This window comes from Catharus ustulatus, chromosome 6 (assembly GCF_009819885.2).
Source record: "Catharus ustulatus isolate bCatUst1 chromosome 6, bCatUst1.pri.v2, whole genome shotgun sequence".
Taxonomy (NCBI): domain Eukaryota; kingdom Metazoa; phylum Chordata; class Aves; order Passeriformes; family Turdidae; genus Catharus; species Catharus ustulatus.
In genome coordinates this window covers 49,083,506-49,104,622 of record NC_046226.1, presented here as the reverse complement: position 1 = coordinate 49,104,622, position 21,117 = coordinate 49,083,506, and the positions used below count along the sequence as shown (strand labels likewise).

Below are 21,117 nucleotides of genomic sequence, written 5' to 3'. Positions count from 1 at the left end.
GGCAGAGGAACAGAAACATTAAAATGAAGTGTGTACATAAGTGGTTTCTGTCTTGGAATCTGAAGACCAAGTTTAATTAATCACCTGGGTGGAAAGTACAGTTTATGTAATGCAGACTGAGGACCGCCATCCCTGTCATTCCACACAACCCCTTCTAACTGCTAGTCCACATAAGAGCAATTTTTACTGGCAAGACAGGGATGAGGGATCTGGATGTTAACTCAGATCAAGAAAGTGGAAATGGGTGTTTAAAATAGAGTAAATAGAAACCAATCCATATTACACAGGCTACTGAACAGCTCTATAAGGAAAACAGGACTTTGCTCCTTTCTTAACTCAAAAATTAGTTTGTCATCAGATAGTTACACAGTGCTAAATAGATACTGACAGATTCTGCCACTGTCAATGAGAACATGTCCTGGAAAACATCTGAGGACTTCAGCTCTTCTCTAGCTGTACTCTGGAAGTCTGCTTTCCACAATGCTGTATGCCTATGAGATGTCAGTAAAAAACATCATAAACTTGAAAAAAATTTAGCTCTGGGAGCAAGAGAGGTTTGTTCATTGAACATTGGATCATCTGGTTGTAAGGCCACAGCTCTGTATCTCAGTGATTCAAGAGATTGTCTTTGGTTTCCTGTTTCTCCATTTTTTTCAGATTCAGCTCAAGAGACTGCCTACCATTCTGTGGTTGTATAGTCCTTAGCTCAGAGGGTCCCTCTATTTCTGGAGGAATTTGTATGAGTCCACCATCTAAACCATCAACACCTGAGGTTCACTTAGTGTTTAGCATGATCTGACCTTTCACTGCTTGAGAGAGAGAAGGGTTTGTTTCATCCTGTTCAATTTCCTCTACTGCATCCTATCCCCTGTCTTAGCTACCTAGGCAGCAACAAGGCTGCCTCGGCTTGCAGAGCTGACAGAAAAAGAATTAGTTGGGTGGGGTGTGGATCAGCCATCATTTGGAGAAAGAAAAGGGGACCCTTTTCAGAGGAAGCTCACTGCTAGATTAAATGTTAAGGTGAACTGCTCTCTGCTTACAGGGATTTACAGGACCTCGCTGGGGATTCAGCTCATTGTACATCCACATGTATATTTTAAAACCAAGGCTAAGCAAGTATCAAGTGAGATTCAATTCCTTTGTTGCAGCATAATAATTTTTGTGAACACCTCCCACCAATTTTACCCAAAGAGCGATCAAAACTCAATCAAGACAAAAACATTAATAAAAAAATTAAATAGGAACCCAAACATTAAATACAGAACTTTATAACAATATTCCCACTGGAAAAAAAAATTCTCACGTTCTTTAAAAAGCTACTTTCAAGCCACTAAATAAAGGTGAACTCAGAAAATTACACATGGTATGCACAACCATCCTAGAGAGCATTTATAGCAGTTACTTAAAATTCTGATGTCACTCACAACAGATATATCAGCTGGCAGTTCTAAAAACTTGATCATATATTAAAAGCTATGACCAATATTGTTTTCTGTGCATAGAGATAAACATCCTGCTCGAAGATCTGAACTCCTATTTAAAAACAAAACCAAACATTAAGAATAAAAAGCACCTGGTAGGGTTCTGAGACACATATGTGGCTGCATTGCATATTCCCTGCCTACACTGGCAGTGTGGGAGCTGTTAGTCATCTAATGCGCATATTTGCTTGGCACCATGCCTTTACTTCTACATGCAGGCAGGAAAGATGATCACCCATTTATTGTATCTTTGCATCTTCACTGCATGTTCATCAGGCAGCATGACCAGGCCCTCCCAGTTCAAACTGCAGGCTGCTGAGAGGCAGACCTGCTCAAAGTGAAGCCCAGGGACAGGGAGGTTGTTAAGCATATTTGTAAATGAAAAGGCAACTTTTAAATTCAGGTTGTCTAGGCACATTCTCTGTTGGGACCTAACAACATGTTTATTTAAGGATAAGAACATTTATTAAATAGAGGCCCAATTTAGTTTTGCTTTCAACCCTGGCACAGATCCTTTCGCTATTTTCAAGTGCATGAGAGGTTCTCAAGCTGGTTTACTTGAACTGTCCTGCTCTGCCTTTGTTCTGGAGGGGCCTGGAACAGAACCTAAATTTAGTTCTCAAGTAAGGTTGTCCTAAAACTTCATTGACCAGACTACAGCACCATCAGACGCCACATCCTTTCAGAAGCCAAATTTAATTTGAGCCATACAACACACATACAAGAAAGGTGGGCTTCTTTAGTGTAATATTGGTGGTGAAATCTGAAGAGTTAGGGTGCCTCAATGTTGTCAGACTCTGAAGGAATAGCTCTGGCCAGTTCCCTCCCAAAGTCCACGAACACTGAAAGCTGGTCGTTTTCTGTGAGGCACTTCACATTACAACCTCCTTTGTATAGAATTAACAAAGCACCAAAGCAGCTGCTTTCTGACACACAAGGTAAGAAGTATTTTAGAGTAGAGGTAGCTCATGCCACTGCTTGGATATCTCAGTAGTGAAACCACTTCAAACTGACTACTGCACTTACATCAAAGAAAAGTCTACGCTGCTGCACTCCACTGTAGAAACTGGCAAGGCCAGCCTTCAAGAGTAATCTGGGACTACCTTGCAGGACCTCTCTAAACCTCCTTGCTTATTCTAACTGCCTTCAGCAGTAGGGGCTGCCATGTCCCCACTGCTTTGACCCAAATGTGCACAAGTTTATATTCCTGAGGACTGCAGTGTACTGCAGTTACTCCCTTTGTGTAATGTCTGCTGACTGCACTTGATGTTCATACCTAGCTGAAGGGAACAGTTTTTGACAAGCAAGAGTTCAGAGCAGGTAAGATCTGGCCTGATCTACTGGAGCTCTGTCTTTAAATCTGGTGCTAGTAAGAAGGAATATGTGGGAAGCATCCACAATCATCAACCATCTCAAGTTAATTAGCAATTAATTTAGTGAGCTACTAAGGTCTAGTGAAGATGAATCCTGGGAGATTATGGTCACAGTTTCCCTGATGTAAATCTAGATTAACTCCTAAGAACATCAATCTCCATGACAGTTGCTTCAGATTTACACTCAGCTACTCTGAATTTGTGCACTTGTTTTCACAGCCGTGTGGGAGATCTGTCTCAACACAAATCAGCTCTGCTCTCATGCAGATTCTGCAAGATACACAGAGTTACAGTTCTGTAAAAATCCAACCTCAGTGAAATGGTGAAATTAAATTCTCCACTGATGAAACCTAAGCCTCCCACATAACAGACAAACTCTGCTACAGAGCCTGCCACTTCAAGTGGTCATAATAGCTTCCTTAGTTCTGTGTCTTCACGCAGTAAGGATAATTCCCCAAAACACAACAGCAAGCATTAAAATTACTATATTCTTATGCCTAGGGTTCCTAGGAGTATCAAGGATACCAAATCAACAGTCAGTTTTGAGCCCAGTCTTACATCCCCAGCAAAATCCACACAATCATTCAAGGTCATCTGTCTAAGAGGCTACAGAGAGAGCATATACCTTCTGGCCATTAGCACTGACACTTGTGATATAGACTGAAACAGAAATTTGATATGAAAACAGGAGAGATTGTCCAGCCACATGGCCTGTCACCCTTTCACCAGTTTTACTCAGTTCTGCATCCACATCTCTGCACAGCCACAACTTTCCCCTTTCTTTATCCATAAGTGAACTACTGATATAATGCCCCTACCCACACACATGACCCTCAAACCAAGTGGTGCAGCCCTGGTCATGAAATTCTGAGCCGGTTCAGAGAAGGTGTGTGCCTGCCTGTGTGCTTCCTGGTGAGCCAGAGTACAGGCCACAAAAGTAGCAAAGAATAGAGTGACTGGAAAGTATTTTACGAGAAACGAGCTGAAAACAAAATGGTAACGGTAATTTTAAGGAGGGCAATATTATAAAATGTGGTATTTTCTCTAAGCAGTTCAACACAAAATTTCTTCAGCACAGGCAACTTTGGGTCTTACACCTGGAGCTCCCCAAAACTATGTACCATTTATGACTCTGTCTACAGATAAGAGTCGTGTCAAGGTATAAAAGGATGAGTATTTAAAAAATAACTATTCCAGAATGACTGTGCCCATACATTACATTATTTAGAAAGTTATTGCACAATAATGTTGTACGGACAGCATGTAAGTACTGCACAGTATTACAGAATGTCACAATAAAAAATTCAACACTTCAATGTGATGGAGCAAAATAATCTCCCCTCTAGATGTGCCAGGAACTAAGTACATCTCACAGCACCCTATAGTTCTTATCTCAACCCCCACAAAATTACTGAAAAGAAATAAAGCTAGAATTACACACAAGTCTCAGGTGCCTTTTCTGAACTTAATTGAACTCCACCAATAGGTGAGGTAGGAGCTCAACTGGTTACTGATGGCTGGGCATAAATATCCTGCGTAATTTCTAGAAGAGTAAGTGGCCTCAAAGAAATCTTTCTTTGTACTATTTCTCAAAGATCACACCAGCTGACTCATCCTCCTGCCTAAAGTACAACATGAAAGTAAAGCAAAGCAAAACAGAATATCTCAAATTATCAGAACCAAAATTGCTTTCTATAGTAGCAGGAGATAGACTAAAAACAAAATTGGATGCCAATTCACAAACTGCCATTAAATTTCCAGGAAGCCAATCCACCAAGGAACATACTGCACCCTAGAGAGTCCTTAATGAATAGTGACACATTTGCAATAGGCTAGTTAAGGTTTTGCCAGCATTTAGGTTTTAAATCTCTCATATGTTAGCAAAACAAACCTGGAACTAACTGAAAAATTATATACAGGGTTCCAGTTCACTTAGGGAGACTCCAGGACGGAGGTGGGGAGAAGGTGTTTGATTTAGTGTTTTAATTTTAAAAACAAAAAAGAAACTAAAATTCAGAAAAAAAAAAAAAGAAAAAAAAAAGGAAAAGCTTTGAACCATTACAAGCTCCAAAGGCAGAAAACATTTTGCAGGCATTTAAGGCCAATTCCTGCAGGTAATAAGTGCCCTTGAGTCTAAACTCAGTGGGACATGAGTTGCCAGCATCCCCTCAAAGGAATGAGGGATCCCCAATGTCTGAGTACACATTTACACCCATGGGTCTCAAAGCATGAAGCTGTTTCTGCTGTCTGGGTCACTGTCGATTTATACCTCCTCTGTTTTTCTTGCAGTAAAGGGCTTGATGTTTCTTCCATCACAGGGCTGATGATGTTTACAGTCCAGGGCCCAGAAGATAAGCACTATAAACTTGCAAACACTATGAAATATACATTACATATAAGACCTTTACACGCTGAATATAATTTGCATTAGATGGAGCATTACTCTCCCCTTGATGTTTATATGTGGAGTATTTCACGCTATCTTGGCACTGTTTTTTTAACTAGAAGCTATATAGCATCCAATTTGGAGCCCCTACAGTTTCCAGCTCCATCAGCTGGAACAGACTGCACATTTCTGACTTCCAGTTCTTGGAAATGGATTGCAATAGTGCAGAGAGGAAGCAGCATTAGACATTGTTAAGAGAATGGACAGGGCAGAAAGGCACTTCATGACCATCCAAATCTACATTAAATTGTCTCAGTACTCAAGTAAGGCCAGGAGGGTTAAAAGTAAGGATGGTAAGCTCAAAGTAAAGCCAGTAAATGTTTTCAGTACCAAATGGAGGTCCATCAGTTGTCTGCCTCCATCCTTCACTGTCCTAAGTGCCTCTAAATGTCCTGTGTCCTTCAATGCTCCTGGTACCTTCACAGCTGTGCTCATGTACCCAAGATGTGCCTGCAGAGTGCCTCAGGCCTCAGCTGCAGCCAGGTCTAAACCCCAGCCCCAAGAGTGGCTCATGCAAGGATCTCCATTTATCCTGCCCCATGCACTGTGGCTGTGTAACAGGTGGCAACAAACAGGGGCTCCATGCCACAGGGCCATGCCACAGCTTCCCCTGCTTGTTTATTGCCAGCTCAGCACTAGTTACTGCCCCTTTGAAGCACCTACCCATTTTAGAAAGCCTCATGTTTCTCATAGAGTCCAGGCTGTGCCTTGGGAGGCAGTGGCAGTCTGCTATGACTTTTCTTAAAAAGGAAGCTGGGTACAACATCTCAGTTCCTAGGTCAGGACTCCAGAGATCCCCACCCTGTCCGATATAAGACTTCCCACAGTAGGCCAGTATTGTCTTAATTTTTTAAGTATTTGGACCTTACAAGCTACAAAAGAGCCATATAAGCACATAGCTGAAACATGACCAACTTTAACACATCCAGTTTTGAAAAGCTTATCTATTGACAACATTAAGACACCACAAGTCAACAATCAACACTCATCCTGACTAGCAATTACTGAGGAGAAATCAATGTAGTTCAGAAACCTGTCTTTCACACACTATTGTCTCCCCAGCATAAACCATGAAGCAAGAGCCTGACCTTCTTGCATAAACCCCTTTTCTACAAACAGGTGGAGTTTAGTAGCAGAGTAAATGAATCCTAAGAGGATTCAGAGAGCAGACAATGCTCTAAAAAGAACAGTTTTCTTGTTTCCATTATTATACCAAATGGCATCTTCCTGTTTACAAAGCGGCTGCCTTCTCATGTAAGGCTGACCCAGTGATCTTGGGGTGCCACACAATCTCTGAAGGAAGCAGAACTGCTTATCCCAAAAGGATGAATGCACTATCTCAAACCATCAGGGTATCACTACTGTATCCTTTTAGCCTATTGCTGCCACAGCCTTAAAAATTAATGAGTTCTCCAGGGAACAGACAGACATAATGCTCAAAGCAAATGAAGCTGCTGCCAACACTGCTTTCCTCTTCCCTAGACACCACTTCAAACCAAAACAGAATAGCAGCTTTGCCCCTCAGCTGAGTATCAGAATCCTTTCAGACAGAAAAAAATACTTACGTGCATGGACAGACCTTGAAATTTCACTTCTTACCAGCCAACACAACATAGTCTGACCTTGTTCCCTCTGCCATCCAAGTTCAACATAAGGAAAAACCAAGCTTCATTTTGGGGTAATGTCTGAAATAATCTTGGTCGAAGTTTTGTGAGGATGCTAAATTTTGCTTAGAAATGATGACCTGCATACAACTAAAAGGGGTGCTTACTTTCTCCAACCCTGAAACTGACTTGATTTCTCACTTTTCCTTTTCATCGCAGCAGTTAACATGTCCACAGTGATAGAGCATATATACAGAAACACAGGTTGGCAAAGTAATTTAGGTAAGACCCCCTTCCTTGAGGAGCTATCTCACATAAAAGGGAACATCAGCAGATGGAGCTCTGCTTCTGCATCATGCTCTTCAAATGTGAAGGTGAAGAGGGGGGATAGGAACACTCACTCTCTCACCCTTTCCAGCTCTTTTTTTTCATGGCACCACTGCACACAAAAAAGAAACAGCTTCTTCTGCCTTCCAATTCCTTTGCTTCCTCAAAACCACTCCCCGCATCAACCAGTGTCACTGAGCGTCTGCCAGAAAAAGGTTTGGAAATACTCAAACAAAATGCATTAAGCATCCAGAATTATCATCAATTAACAGCTCCAAAATAATGCAATGAGGGATTAGCACAGCAGAGGAGCTCTGAAATTTACAATGATCTAAGGTCTGAGACCTGTTCTCAAACAACAGGGGAAAAAAAAAATGCTTCTCTAGGGCAAAAGACGAATAATACCATGCAAATCACTATTACAAGCAAGGCTTTGTCTAGCCTGACATGTTAGCAGTACCTCGAATTTTTGCTCATCTCTACCTCTGGAGATTTATAAAGCATCAGCTCCTAAAATCATGCAGCAACCAATGAAGAAAATTAGCAATTATGACCAGGTAAGTGCAACGCTTAAGTTCAGTATTGCAGGAAGAAGTCTAAAAATGGCTGGCTGGATTAATGAGGCATTTTCCAGGACATCAAGATGATGTTTCTGAATACCTGCTGTGTTCTCAGAATCAGAATGATGTCCATAGCAGTCAGTAGCAGAACAAGAACAACAAAAAAAAAAACCCACCAAAAAACCAAAAAACCCCCAAAAAAACAAAAAAAACCCAACGCAAATTACTTTCATGTATCCTGTGGTGGTGGCCATCACCTCATTTCAGCCCACAGTGAAGTCCCTTACAACCATGGAATTTCACAGCTCCTGCTAAAGCTCCTTCTTTCATACTTGGCAATATCACTATCAATCAGAAGCTGCTAATCTGACAGGATGTAGTGGACAAAGAGGGCAGTTTGTACTTCCCTGGTCTGAAACCTTTGTGGCAGAAGGTTACTCTGCTCTGAGAGGAAGAGAAATACAGAGCTACAGGAGCTGACACTTGGGCTGGAGAGGTCACAGACACAGATGGACAGGGTGGAAGCCATGTACAGAGCAGCAGAGATTGGTATCAACTGGGAAAAGAAGGAAGAAAGCTTGTAGATAGGAAACTCTATATTCCAAACTGGAATAAACATCCGGTTTCAAGGACAGACAATAAATTAGCCAAGAGACCTACTCTCAATTTCTGTTCAGCATCAACAATCAAGGGAGCAAGCTGGATGCCTTAATAAAGCAAATTCCCAAATGACAGCAGACACTATTCCAGCTAGCTTTGGACTGCCTTCTCTTCCCAGTGTAATCAGCAATCTCATAGGCACAGCTTTACAAATCCCAGGCCACTAGACTGTGACAGAACACAGTGAAGCCAGAGTTAGCATTAGCAGGACTTTGAAGCAAGCTTGCCAAGCAGAAGAGAATCTTTTTCTAAATCCTGGATACATGGACAATAAGCTCTTCTGTCTAAACATTGAAACCAGTATCATGCCTACATCAATATCTTACCTCTGGTATCACTTTTTTTTTGGGTTTAAAAATCCCCTTTATTAAAGTTAGTAAATTCAACATTAAAGTCATGCCCAGGGCTAATACAAAGCAACAGTTCTCAATTTAAACTAATATAATGTAATCTAATCTACTCATGGATAACAGACTGAAAATTGATGTTCTGAGTTGCACAGACTACACCACAGATAAAACATTGTTGCTTAATTGCTGGTTCATTATTTAGCATCACTACATAACTTCAAATCACTGAATCTCCATTTGCGATTTGCTTCTCCACTGGCAACAGGCAGACGTGTGACAATGGCCAAAACTACATTCAAGATCTACAGATTTCCAATCAGGAGTCTGAGGGGTTACAGTGCTAGAGAGCTCATAGGAAATTCAAAAGGGAAGATGTTCTTTCTTAACAAATTCATACACTGTTGTACATGATGTAAAAAGCTCAAATGGGATAAAAGACCAAATGTCAGTGCCTGCTTTAGGGACCATGTACTTAATTCAGAAATTTGGGATGCTAAAAATGTGCATAGCATGGAGAATCTTACATGTCCTTACAGTAATTTACCACAAAGAACAGAGCACATCTGAAAACATGGTTTAAAGCAATAACTAAGAGGTTGAAATACAGACAGCATTTGGGCACTCAGCTCCTCATGTCTGTTGGTGCAAATCAGGCATCATGCAAGTATGAGAGAAGTTGTCTTCTAATTTAACAGAAAATAATAACTATTTTAAGTACGTGACCATCCCAAACAGTCTCTGAAGTGCAAAAGCAATCATCAGCACAATAAAACAGTCATTACATGCCTTTTAGTCACAGGATTTGTTACAATAATTCTTGAAGCTCCCAGCAGTTTCATAACAAAGTAGTCACATCTGCAGTTTCACAGAAATTACCACGTCTGTGCCAACGTTTCATCTTATGAATGTTTGCAGGCTCCGATTTCCATGTTTAGAAGAGGAATGAAACAAGGCAACTACTTAAATTATTCCACCTCTCTGGCTTGCTATTCTGAGACTTAAGGAGCAGAGGTTTCAGTCAGGGTAATGGAATGGTGGCAGTGATCTCCACTGGCAAAGGAGAGATCTGCTCCTGAAAGAGCTTCAGCCAAGCCCCAGTCTGGTAATGTACAGTGTTACTGATACTGAAAATGAGGGAACAGATGCTGTCGGAGTACCAAATGGAAGGCATTCTGCAAAAAAAATATAAACAAAGCTAGCCCTAATCAACAAGTCAAGGTACAGGAAGGAAGCAGCAAGTCTCTGTTCCTAAAAGTAAAAAAAGGACTCTGCAGTACCACCCAAAAAAAACGCACTGCCTGAATACAATGAATTCCCTTCCCCAGAATCTCTGGATGATGCTAGAAAAACAACATATTAAGCATACTTTATTTACCTGCATTAAAATACAAAATCAAACAAACAAACCAATTTAAAAAACCAAAAACAAAAAACCAAACAGGGAAGTGCAAATCGGTAAAAGTGGTATCACATATCCGAGAATGCTTCAAATAACATCTCTGGTAAAACAAGTACTCTCTTAGGGAGGCTGAATCAAGATGCCTAGCTTGCTTCTAAATGTCCTGACCTAAACATTATGACCTAAATCTTGCAAGGGTGGAGAAAAATGAAACTTCAAGTCCATATGGATTCTCAATGCCATTAGCAGGCCTGCAGTAGTCTGCTTTCCTTACCATTTTATTGGAGTACATATCTATTTTTTAATTATCCCAAAATTTTGGTCAATTCCAAGACACCAGTATGAACTGCAAAACAAAACACATGGAAAGCATCCAGGGAGATCCAGCAGCCTGCCTTTTGAGTAGTAGCTAATCAACAGCTAATTTTAAGAACAGGTCTCCAGAGCATGTGTGGGAAAGCTTCTGTTGTTTGTGCTGTCACCACAGCTGCACATGACAACTACCAACCTGCAACCCATGGACTGCTTGTGAAAACCCAAATTTCAGAGACCAGCTGGGGTAAGTGAGCAGGTCCAACAGGCTGTTCTGCTCCCCTGGACTTCTCTCAACCAAAGAACAAACTCCTCAAGTGCTGTTCTCCCCATCCTTTTAAGGTTCTCTTGACAACTGTCATTACACACAAATCAAGTAAAGCTGTGCTCCAGGCCAGCTAGTGGGAGGCAGGAATGGGGCTACAAAACCCAAGCTAACTGTTTGTTTGACCTTTTAAATCCTACCTTGCCAAAGGACACAAAGCTTCCTATACCCCAGTGGAGCCTTCCCTTTATCTTGCACCATGAAGTGGTCACATCCACCCGCAATGCTGTTGGCTGCTAAAAATCTCCTGCCATTTAAATAGCATGAAGAGAAAAAAGGTAATAATTGGAATGACCTGCTTTTACAGACTGTGAGTCATCTATTATGAAAATGGTTACTATTTATAGCAACTAAGAGATAAAGTTCACAACAAATACCCTCACTGTGCAAAACTCCAAGCTTTTTCCCCCGCCAACAGTTTTGGTTATTCGAGAACATCCAGAAGAGTTCTTTACCAAATGCCAGCATTTGTATTTTCTAAAACACTCTAAGATACTCTTAGAGGCTTGTATCACTGGTGTTACGAGCAGAATATGGTTTCCTAGTGAAAGGGAGTAGCAACTATTTAGAGGGGAAGAGGAAATGCTTGTCTCATGGTAGAAACCACAAGGATTGCTATTTTCTGGAGTGTGGAATTAGGGAAAAAAAAAAAGATACAACCTCATCTTGAAAGTGATGTGTACACTGGTCCAAATAAAGTCATCACCTAATTTTATCTAAGCCACTCTCATTCAGAGGTGAAATCAGAAGGGAATTAAGCTAAGAGGAGAAATTAGAAGGGAACTGAACTATATATGAAACAGTAACCTCAGTGGTATGCTATAGTTTCAATAATGAAGGGAGCTGTGCACAAACCTCACAGTGGTAAATACAAACGGTCCTGATCAGTCTTTAAGAACATGAAAGTTTCAAGTCTCTGCTTCTAAGAAAGTCAGAAATTATACTGGTAGGTTGTTAAAAAAAACCCAAAAATTAAATAACTGAAGGCAAACAAAACATTCTAAATTATATCTCCTCAATAAAACACTCCTTTAGAAAAGTTTTTCAACTTAAATTCAGTCACAGTTTTAGACCTTATTTTCTCACAAGCCAGACTTAATTTGTAGTAATAGGTCTTTTGACTATTTTTGCAATGATCTCATAGGCTGATGTGGTCCCATAGTGCAAATACTCTACTGTCAATTACTTCAGAGTGTGACATGAGAAACAAAACTTGTGCGCTATAAAGAAAATCTAAATTGCTTACTGATTTTTAACAAATAATTCACTTTTGGTCAAGAACAATTTCCTTCCCACCGTCCCGTGTCTACACTTCCTTTGCCATTTATTTAAAACAATTTTATATTTAACTGATTCAATTTTACACACTAGTGCTATTCATATGCCAATTTTCAACATCTAATTCTGAATAGCACTTAATGTGAGTTATCTTTATTCAAATGTGAGGGATACAGATAAAGACATCTCCAGACACACAGAACTCCTGGGATCGAGGGACATTGGGATTTCTAGGTATAATTGTGATTTAAGTCAACATGCATTTCAAGAAGTAACAAATGTTTATCACAGAATATTCCGAGTTGGAAGGGACTCATAAAGATTGAGTCCAATATCACAGAGTCACTTTGCTGCACACATTACCTGAAAAAACACCTGCAGCTGTAAACACAAAGTATTCTTCTAAGTTGAAAATATTCTGTTCACCCAACATATACAGAACAAACTAAGGAGTGCATAGCTAAGATTTTAAACCTCAACTTCTGATACTGGTTTCACAGAAAAAAATGTGTATCTTTGCCAAAGCACATGACCTCAAAGGTCTTTGTGCTCTTGCTGCATCTCTACTTGCACTGATAAAGGGATCCTTTCATTGTTTTATTCTCTTTTAAATTTAGATTTGATTTCACCAACGGCTCCAATACTAATTCTAAGAGTCTGTCTACATGAGGCTACACACCAGAATAGCCATTCCAAATATTCAGGCATATACACTTCCAGTTCACAGTCTGATTGCATAAGGGCCACGTGTGTGTGGAAAACAAGCTTGGTATGCTAATGTTTGTGAATTTCCATATGTAGATTAGCCCTCAATTTCCCAATTAAATAAATCCATCTCCCACATCTCTTGGGGTCACATAGGAATGAGAGACAGCATTTGATAACTGTCTACTTACAAATACAAATAGAATCATATTTTGCAAGATTCTTTCTGCATTTGTTGCTTTTTTTACAAGAACTGTATAATGAAAACGAAAGGAAATAGTAAGCAGAGATAAAATTCTTCCATTTTTTGAAATGGAAAAGTCTGAGTCCACTGGACTTGCCCACCAAATATCCAGTGATTTTTTTTTTCCACCAGAGCTGTGATCAACCATTTACCTGCCAAGAACTGTGTTGGGTTTGTATTTAATATTGTGGTCACAACTGTGGAATGTATTTCAGAGCATCACATGCAGTGTCAGTGTCCTGGCCCCACAACTTACAACTTGTTCCCTACTGACAGCAGCTGCAAAGGACCTCAGTGATTAAAGAAACTTCAGCAAGGGTATGGAAACAATTTGTATGAGATTTTGCATATTAATTACATCAAGGACTTTTTGACCTTTGTCAGCTGCAGGTTTCAAAGAGCCTTCTGCAAGTGAACCAACAGCTTTGGAACACATAGCTTCCCGAATCTTGGATCCAGTGACATTATACAGCTTACACCATCTATTTCATTGATTTCCAAGCAGTTCTGGAAAAAAACTAATTCAGAACTGATAGGTGCAGAACACTGGTTCACCAGGATGAATTAAATGTCTTCCTCTAATGTAGATGTTTTCAATTCACACTTACATATAGAAAACAAACAATTGTTCCATAGTCTTAATACTAATGCAACAGAACAGAAACAAACATATCTACACAGCTCCTGAAAGCAGTTTCTAACCCTCTATTAAGTTTCTTCAGTGCAAACACTTCTTGTAAAGTCAAGGACATCCAATTGTTCTTTAGACATACAATTTCAGACTAGACTAGGGTGACATCTTATGCTGTCAGTGTTTGCTAGGAACTCTATCCTCCATCAGCTTCTTTAAGGAACATTCTTATCTTGCACAAAGCTGCTGCCTTCAGAGTCCTGGGTGCTCATCAGCACTGTTAACGAAACCTGATCTGTAGTTAATCATTCTAGCAATATGCAGACGACAACATTCAAATGATTTTTAAAAGCAATGTAATTAAGACTAGCTGTGTCATAGCTTATGCAGTTTGATGAAGCAGTGAATCCACATAGACATCAGTTTAGATGGTGACATGTTAGCTGTGGGTGTGGCAGTGGGCAAAACTAGCAAGGAGCAGGCTGTGCACACTGCAGTGATTGGTAACTTCTCATTGAAGCTTTCAAAACCTGCCTGAAACTCTGGTCCATGTGGAGGTATCAAGTTTGCACACACAGGATTGCAAAGACAGTCATCATCCTAAACAAATACATGTATATAAAATATATTACACACAGTTTCCACTCTTGCTGGCACTCACTGCTCTTTGAGCCTAGCTTCACATATTAAATTCTTTTCTAAAATATGGTCAAAGCGGCTTTATTATATACTGCAATAGCAAAAGGTATTTATCTGATGATAGATAAGGGAGGTCACAATCTCCCAGTAACTTAAGCAAGTTGCTTATACCTGAAGGGTGAGCTTGTGTCAAAAATGAGTTCCTGTTGGCACATGCAGTTGTGCCCATAGGATAGAATTGCTATAAAAATGCAGAAAGTTGCACTGTCTATCCACACACACAGAGTAAAACACAGAATGAAACTAAATATGATACTGAATCACAAAATAAACAAGAAATAAAATTTTTATGTTTGAGATCCAACTCCTAAAAATACTAAATATTTTTGGCAGCTACTCATGACCTTAAACCAGGGTTACCAGTTTCTATTACATCCATCTCCTAGAGCTACAAACAAGGATCTGAGCCCTACTGAAACAAGTTAGGAAGGGTTGCTCCTGCCCCAAAGAGGTTAGCAGTCAGGTTGCATGCACCAGGTCACTAAACAAGGAAGGACTAAGTAAAAAAGACAGAAATCAATAACATATGACTTACTGGCACAGATCAGGACTCTTACAACACAGGAGCTTGAATCTCATTTCTAAGATCTTAATTATTACCATACTAGCTCTTTAAAGTGCACAAAAATAACAGGACAGTCTGGTTCTGTAGAATTAAGAGGGGAGTCTGAAAAGGACTCCATCATGAGATAAAAACCACTGTAACCTTCCAGAGATGTTCAAAACCCTCGCCTTTCTTGACTATCATAGCCTGCTCTTTATATGATAGCATGGATACATACTCTGCATCTCTTCTGGCCTTATTCTGCTAAGGATGCTTTAGTGCAAATCAGTCCCTCAGTTCTTAAATTTCATTTGCATTTCTCTTTGCAAGGAAGCCTCAAATATTCTTTAAAGTAGAAGCACATTATCTCTGCAATCTCAAGATAAACTCTTTAAGCATCAGTTCAAACCAAGAAGCGAGGTTCTATCATAGGTTGAATCTTGGGTCACAGCAGTCACATGTTGCTGTGGCTGACACAGGGTAAGCAGAGAAGGGAAAAAGAACTGTGAGAGCAAAAGTCTCAGCTATGGGGTTCTGTTATGCACCTTTTGAAAAGCTACAAGTCAGAAAGGCTTTTCTACATAAGCCTACATGCCTCTAGTATCCACTGCCTCTTCTGGCCTTTGGACTCAACATTCCACAGGAGGCAGTGGTCTGGTTAACGAACTAACAACCAACCAAACCTAGCAAAACTCCCTGCCTTTCAGAAAGGGTTGGCTTGTGGACAATTGAGGGAAAGCCAAGCAAGTGAAATTCTTCAGTGCAGCAGATTAGGCAAATTTACTCATTCTATTCCTGAAACAGAAATTTCCTAACTGTACATTACTTCACTACCTTTGTCGAACAAGCTTAACTTCTCTGTCTCATCTCTTCTGTTGACAAGCCCAAACCAGAGCTGCATGGTTGACCTTTTTAGACAGAGGCAGAAAGAACAGATTATTTTTTTTTATTTATTTAAACTGTGCTGCAAATCAGTGTAATTGCTCCTGCTGCAGCAACATCTGCCTTTCCAGATACTGAGAAAGCAGATACTGGAAAGCATCCTGCTAAATAATGGAATTCTGAGATGCAGAAAACAAAAGAAATGCTTGTACAAACTTCTCTGATCTTTCCCCCACCCCACAATCTTTTTTTAAAACATAAAGCACATAACAGAAGAAAACCCACAGAAAATGGCTCTTCCATTTCAAACCAGTTTAGGCACTTAAAAGCTGTATGTGTTTATTTGCCTTTTGTACTTTGTACTTAATCAATATTAATACCAAAAGATGCATGCTATAATTGTTCAGATTTGCATTCTTTTTGTGCATTCTGCCATTTATCACGCTAAATAGTTACTAAATTGATGGTTTTGCTATTTAAAGGCTCTTGTTCTAGTTTTATATGCATGACATCCAGTTGGCAACTCTTTCTGTAGTGGAGTGACAAACATTTTAAAAGCCCTTAAACCTAATACTGCTAAAAAAGAAGTAAAAAATCTAACAAACCAACGACACAATCCTACAAAGAATAATGCCTGTTCAATTATAAAAAAAGGAATAAAGCAACCAAACATGATGTGCTTACCTTTCTGCATATACCTACTGAGAACATTTGGACTCATTGTATGCATCTCTAGAGTAAGAGTTCTGATGTCCATTTTATCCACGTTCAAGTCAACTGGCTAAATCTTCCCTCTCAGTGGGCACATCTTGAGCCCCTGAACTATCCTCGGCTTCAGATGTACAACACTAACTCAAATATATCATTGAGAATGTTGGCAAAATCACAATATTCTGTTACTCCAAAGGAACAAAGTGGAAGTAGAGCAAGCAGTGAGAAAAATTGCTTCAGCTATCCCACACAGTAAAATTCAGTAATCTTGCTATATACCACACAACTTGTGTTGAAATCAATGTGAGCTCTGGGTCTGTCTGAGATTTAAACTTCATCCATTAGTTAATACAACAAAGAAGTTATCCTCTTAAATTGACTAAAAAAACCCATTGTGATCAATTTTTTTAAAAAAGCTTCCTCAGTATAGGCAACATTTCAGAAGGAAAAAAAAGGGGTAATGCAGCCATATTTCTTCTGAATTTGTGATTTGTTGTTCTAACACAAACAGAGAACCTGACCACCAGATGTAAATCGTTGCCAATCAGGTGGCAGCCAGCAGAGCTGGATCTGAAAACCTCGGCAACTTTGTAAATAACGCTGCAATACAAGAGGCTTAACCTACTAAATTTGTCTTTCTTTTCTCTCATAACGTAACAATCACAGCCACACCAAAACAGAATTGCATAACAAGATAACCGTATGTAAAGTTTGAAGGGAAAAAAATGGTCTTAATTGCAAATAAGCTCACAGGGCACATGCCAATGCTGTTCCGTTCCACCCATAACTCTGCCAAAACCCAGCTGCACAGGTCTCCAGGTTCCCAGCACTTTGGTGCCTACATCGGCAGCTATCCTGCTCTCAGCACTGCCATCTAGGAGAGAGCGCCGGCGTACCGCGGGCCGCCTGGAACACCAGCTCCCAGGCAGCAGCATTCCCGGAAAGCATCGCAAAGCTGTTGCTGCTGCTAAAATTTTAACTGCAGCCAGTAGTTAACTACCGGCTGTGCCGGCTCGAAAGCAGCCTCCCCCCAATCCCTCAGCCCTTCCCAAGCGAGGTCCGCTAGGTGCATACACCAGCATCTGCTCCGTGTATCCCGGCGTTCTGTGGCGGGGGAAAACGGGGGGAAAGCCCAGCCTTGTGCCCGCCGCCGCCGTGCCCGGGCCCTGCGGGCGTCCCGGGGGTGCGAGCGGCGCCGGACGAGCCGGGCTGCGGCCGCCCCAGCGCTCCGCGGGCGGCTGCGCGGACACCGCGGGAGCGGCAGGGTAACCCCGCCGGCTGCTCCACCCGGCTCCGGCCCCTCGCCCGGCAGCCCCACCGCGCACCGGCCGGGCTGATGCCACTCGCCCACCTCCGAGCCCCGTCCTTCCCCGAGGGACCGGGTTGCCGCTGTTGCATCTCTCTGCGCGCAGCAGGACGAAACGGGAAACGGCTGCGGGAAAAGCCGAGCAAGGGACGTGCCGTGCCCGCCGCCCCCGCCGCCGGCCGGAGGCGCAGCCCCCGGCGTGCAGCCGCCCCCCGCAGCCCCGGGAGCGGCCGCCGCAGCACGGCACAGCCTCGCCTTACCTCCCCGCCCCGGCTCCGGGGATGCGCCGCAGCTGCTGCCGTGCCCGCCCCCACCTGCGCCGTCCCTCCCAGCCCGGCGCTCAGGTGCGGAGGGAGCACAAAGGCAGCTCTGCGGTGCGGTGGGGGCAATGGGCGCTCCCCCGCCGAGCCCCCGGCCCCGCTACACCAGAGACCCGCCGCCGGCAGCCGCCCGCTCCCCTCCCCTGCCGGTACCGAGCGCCAGCCCACCTCAGCCCGCTGCGGGGCCGCCCCCCCGCCCGAAACCGTGCAACTTGCCCTGAGCCTCCCCTCGCCAGCCCCCCGTGCTGCGGGTGGAGCTGGCACTACGGAGCGCCCCTCAGCCTGAGAAGTTCCCCAGTCCTGTGGGGAGCTGAGGGGGACACGCCACCGCACATAGCCCCCATCACTGACACCCCCGGGCACGTACGGGCAGCCGGAGGTACGGACCTTGCGCCCGGTGCTCGCCAGACAGGGCGGCCGCCGTCCCTCGCCCCGTCGCCGCTGGGTGCGTGTGTGGGGAGGGGGGGACAGGTGACAAGCAGCAGGAAAGGTCTGTGGTGCAACACTGCTCCCGCCTTCCCCCCACCCCGTCTCTGCAGATGCCCCCGGGAAGGGCTGCGAGGCTGGCAGCCGACAACAGCCGCCCCCTCCCCCGGGAAAGCTGTTCTGCCTCCTTCTCCCTCGCTCGCCTTCTTTTCAGCTCGGCCGCTTGACTGACAGGGAGCCTTCCAGCGGCCGCCCACGCGCGCTCCCGTTTCCCCTCAGCCGGAGAGGGAGATGGCGAAGGAGAAAGCATGAATGAAAGAGCCAGGCAGCGAGCGGGAGCAGCCGGCTCGGCCCTCGGGGAGAGCCGAGGCCGCTGCCGCAGTGATGCCTGAGGGCGGCGGGCCCGGCCGGCCGGCCCAGGTGGGCCCCGCACTGTGGGGAGTGAGCCCCCGGCCCCGCGCTGTGGGGACTCCCCGGGCTGTGGGGAAACCCCCGGCCCCTCGCTGTGGGGACTCCCCGGGTTATGGGGAACCCCCGGCCCCGCTGTGGGCTCCTGAGGGAGGGGAGCCAGCGGCCTCTGACTGCCGGTGGCACCCCCAGCATCTCTGCTCAAGAGGGGCTGAGGGGCCGCTTGAAGACACTGCAATGCCTCTGCTGTGTTTGTTCCCACAGGGCAAAAGGTGGAAGGTTGATGCCCTCTTAAACCAGAGACACGACTGTGGCCTTAAGAGATGCCACAGCAACTGGTTAGCTCTTCATCTATAAACCCACTTTGCTCCACCAAAGGCATTCATTTTGTGCTCACAAAAACCCAGCACCTGATGTCTGAACAAGGATTCTTGTCCGGAAGTAAAAGGAGGGGGGAAACAATCTCAAAATTATTTTAAAACCCACTTGATTTTCCCAGTGATTAGTTGGTACTGTGGTGTAGCCTTGTGATCCATTTTTTCCCTCAGATCAGTTGTCCAAAAAAATGCTTGTGACTTGTTAAACACACACTTCACAATTTCTGGCTGGACACCAGAGGTTGCCCCCAGTGCTTTGACATAACTATTGTTGAGTTTGGTTTGTGGTGTTAGTTTCAGTAGCCTTACTGCATAGTCAAACATTAAATGTTCAGGTAGTGGTGGCCTACAAAATAAGTGGCTACTTCCCTACCCATTCACTGAAAATCACTAATTCCTTTAATTAATATTGTATGAGTGTTCTTGGTTTCATTCACTGGAGTTCTTGATTTGAACACCCAAAAGTATTTATTTATTTATTTAAATCTCATTCCATTTAGATGGAAAAGAACATTTTCTGCTTCTGAATATGCATGGGAAATTTTGTTATATGCTGGTACATACATTGCACGCTGCACTTGAGACATATCTGCATTTGCAGTTATGTAATCAATAAACATGGGGTTTCGTCCCATGAATCTAGAATCACATTCTGAGCTGTTTTAAACCAGTATGCCTCCACAAATTTAATGCCTGCCAGAAAATTTATATCAGCTAAAATTTTAGCCTCTGAATTTAAAAAAAGCTGCTTTTTATTTCTGTGTTAGGGACTTTGCTTTTTAAATTTTCTGTTCCTGAATACTGAGTGGACAATATAGCATTGTCAAATCTTTTGCTATAGAACAAAGAATGTATTATGTATTTGTTTTATAAGGTTCTTATGTTTTTGGTAATAGTTCAGCATGACTCACCTACAGTACATATCACTGCCACAGCTGTTGTAAACCTTCTTCTGAGTCAGAGAATGACTTTATGACCCAGAATTCTGGCAGTGAGTACTATCCTAGTGATTTTCCCAATTAAGAGAGAATTGTGAGTTGGTATCAGAGCAGGGTGAGTCAGTTTGATGTAAGGCAAAACTAAACTTGTCAGTTACTCCTGCACTAGGTCAGTTTCCTCTTCCCTTCCAAAAGTCAGTGTTATGAAAACCTGGCATCATCTTGTGATGGGACCTCCTCTGAGAGTTCAGAAAGACTGCAGTGGACCGTGGAATCAGTTCTCCTTATTCCCAGATGCTCTAAGCTACTGTACCAACCATCTATTGCTCACTGCCATGGGGTGCACAGTAGCTTTGCAGGGTTTTGGGGCTGGCAGCAGCAAAGAGCTGAGAGGCAGCAGGGTTTCTCTGCTGTATTCTGAGAAATCATTTTGCTTCTTGAGCATACCCAAGTGCAGAAGGTCTGACATTAAAACCACATGTGGTTCTCTGAAAAACATCCAAAATCTACACAAACTGATTTTGAATAACAACACTTGGGTACCCTGTACTCTGCAGAGAACGTGGTGGAATCCATCAGCCACCTAGTTGCTATTAAAATTGTGTCAGAAAATAAGGGGCTATAATTTGGGATTGGATGCATGGATGGGCTGTGAAGGCATGATGAACTTGAGTTAGGCTGGTGGCAACCTGGGTTTGCTCTGGTGTTTTGTCACTGTGACACAATAAGGATGGGTTTAAGTGTGAGATTGTGGTGAGGCCAACATCACACACAGGGCAGAGAGTGGAGATGTAGTGACCAGCAAGCTGGG

General features: G+C 42.9%; 1 protein-coding gene across 4 annotated transcripts in view; it reads right to left on the bottom strand.

The window, feature by feature from the left end:
• PTPN5 (protein tyrosine phosphatase non-receptor type 5) overlaps positions 1–18,760 on the bottom strand; it is a 73,493-nt gene extending 54,733 nt beyond the window's left edge. The window contains exon 1 of one of the 4 annotated variants that reach the window (XM_033062145.2): positions 18,545–18,760. The gene's annotated coding sequence lies outside the window, so the exon portion shown is untranslated. Of the gene's footprint in view, positions 1–17,282; positions 17,304–17,882; positions 18,030–18,097; positions 18,256–18,544 lie in introns of those variants that run through there. The other 3 variants (XM_033062144.2, XM_033062143.2, XM_033062147.2) reach the window with 3 other exon arrangements.
• Between the last annotated feature and the right edge of the window lie 2,357 nt (positions 18,761–21,117).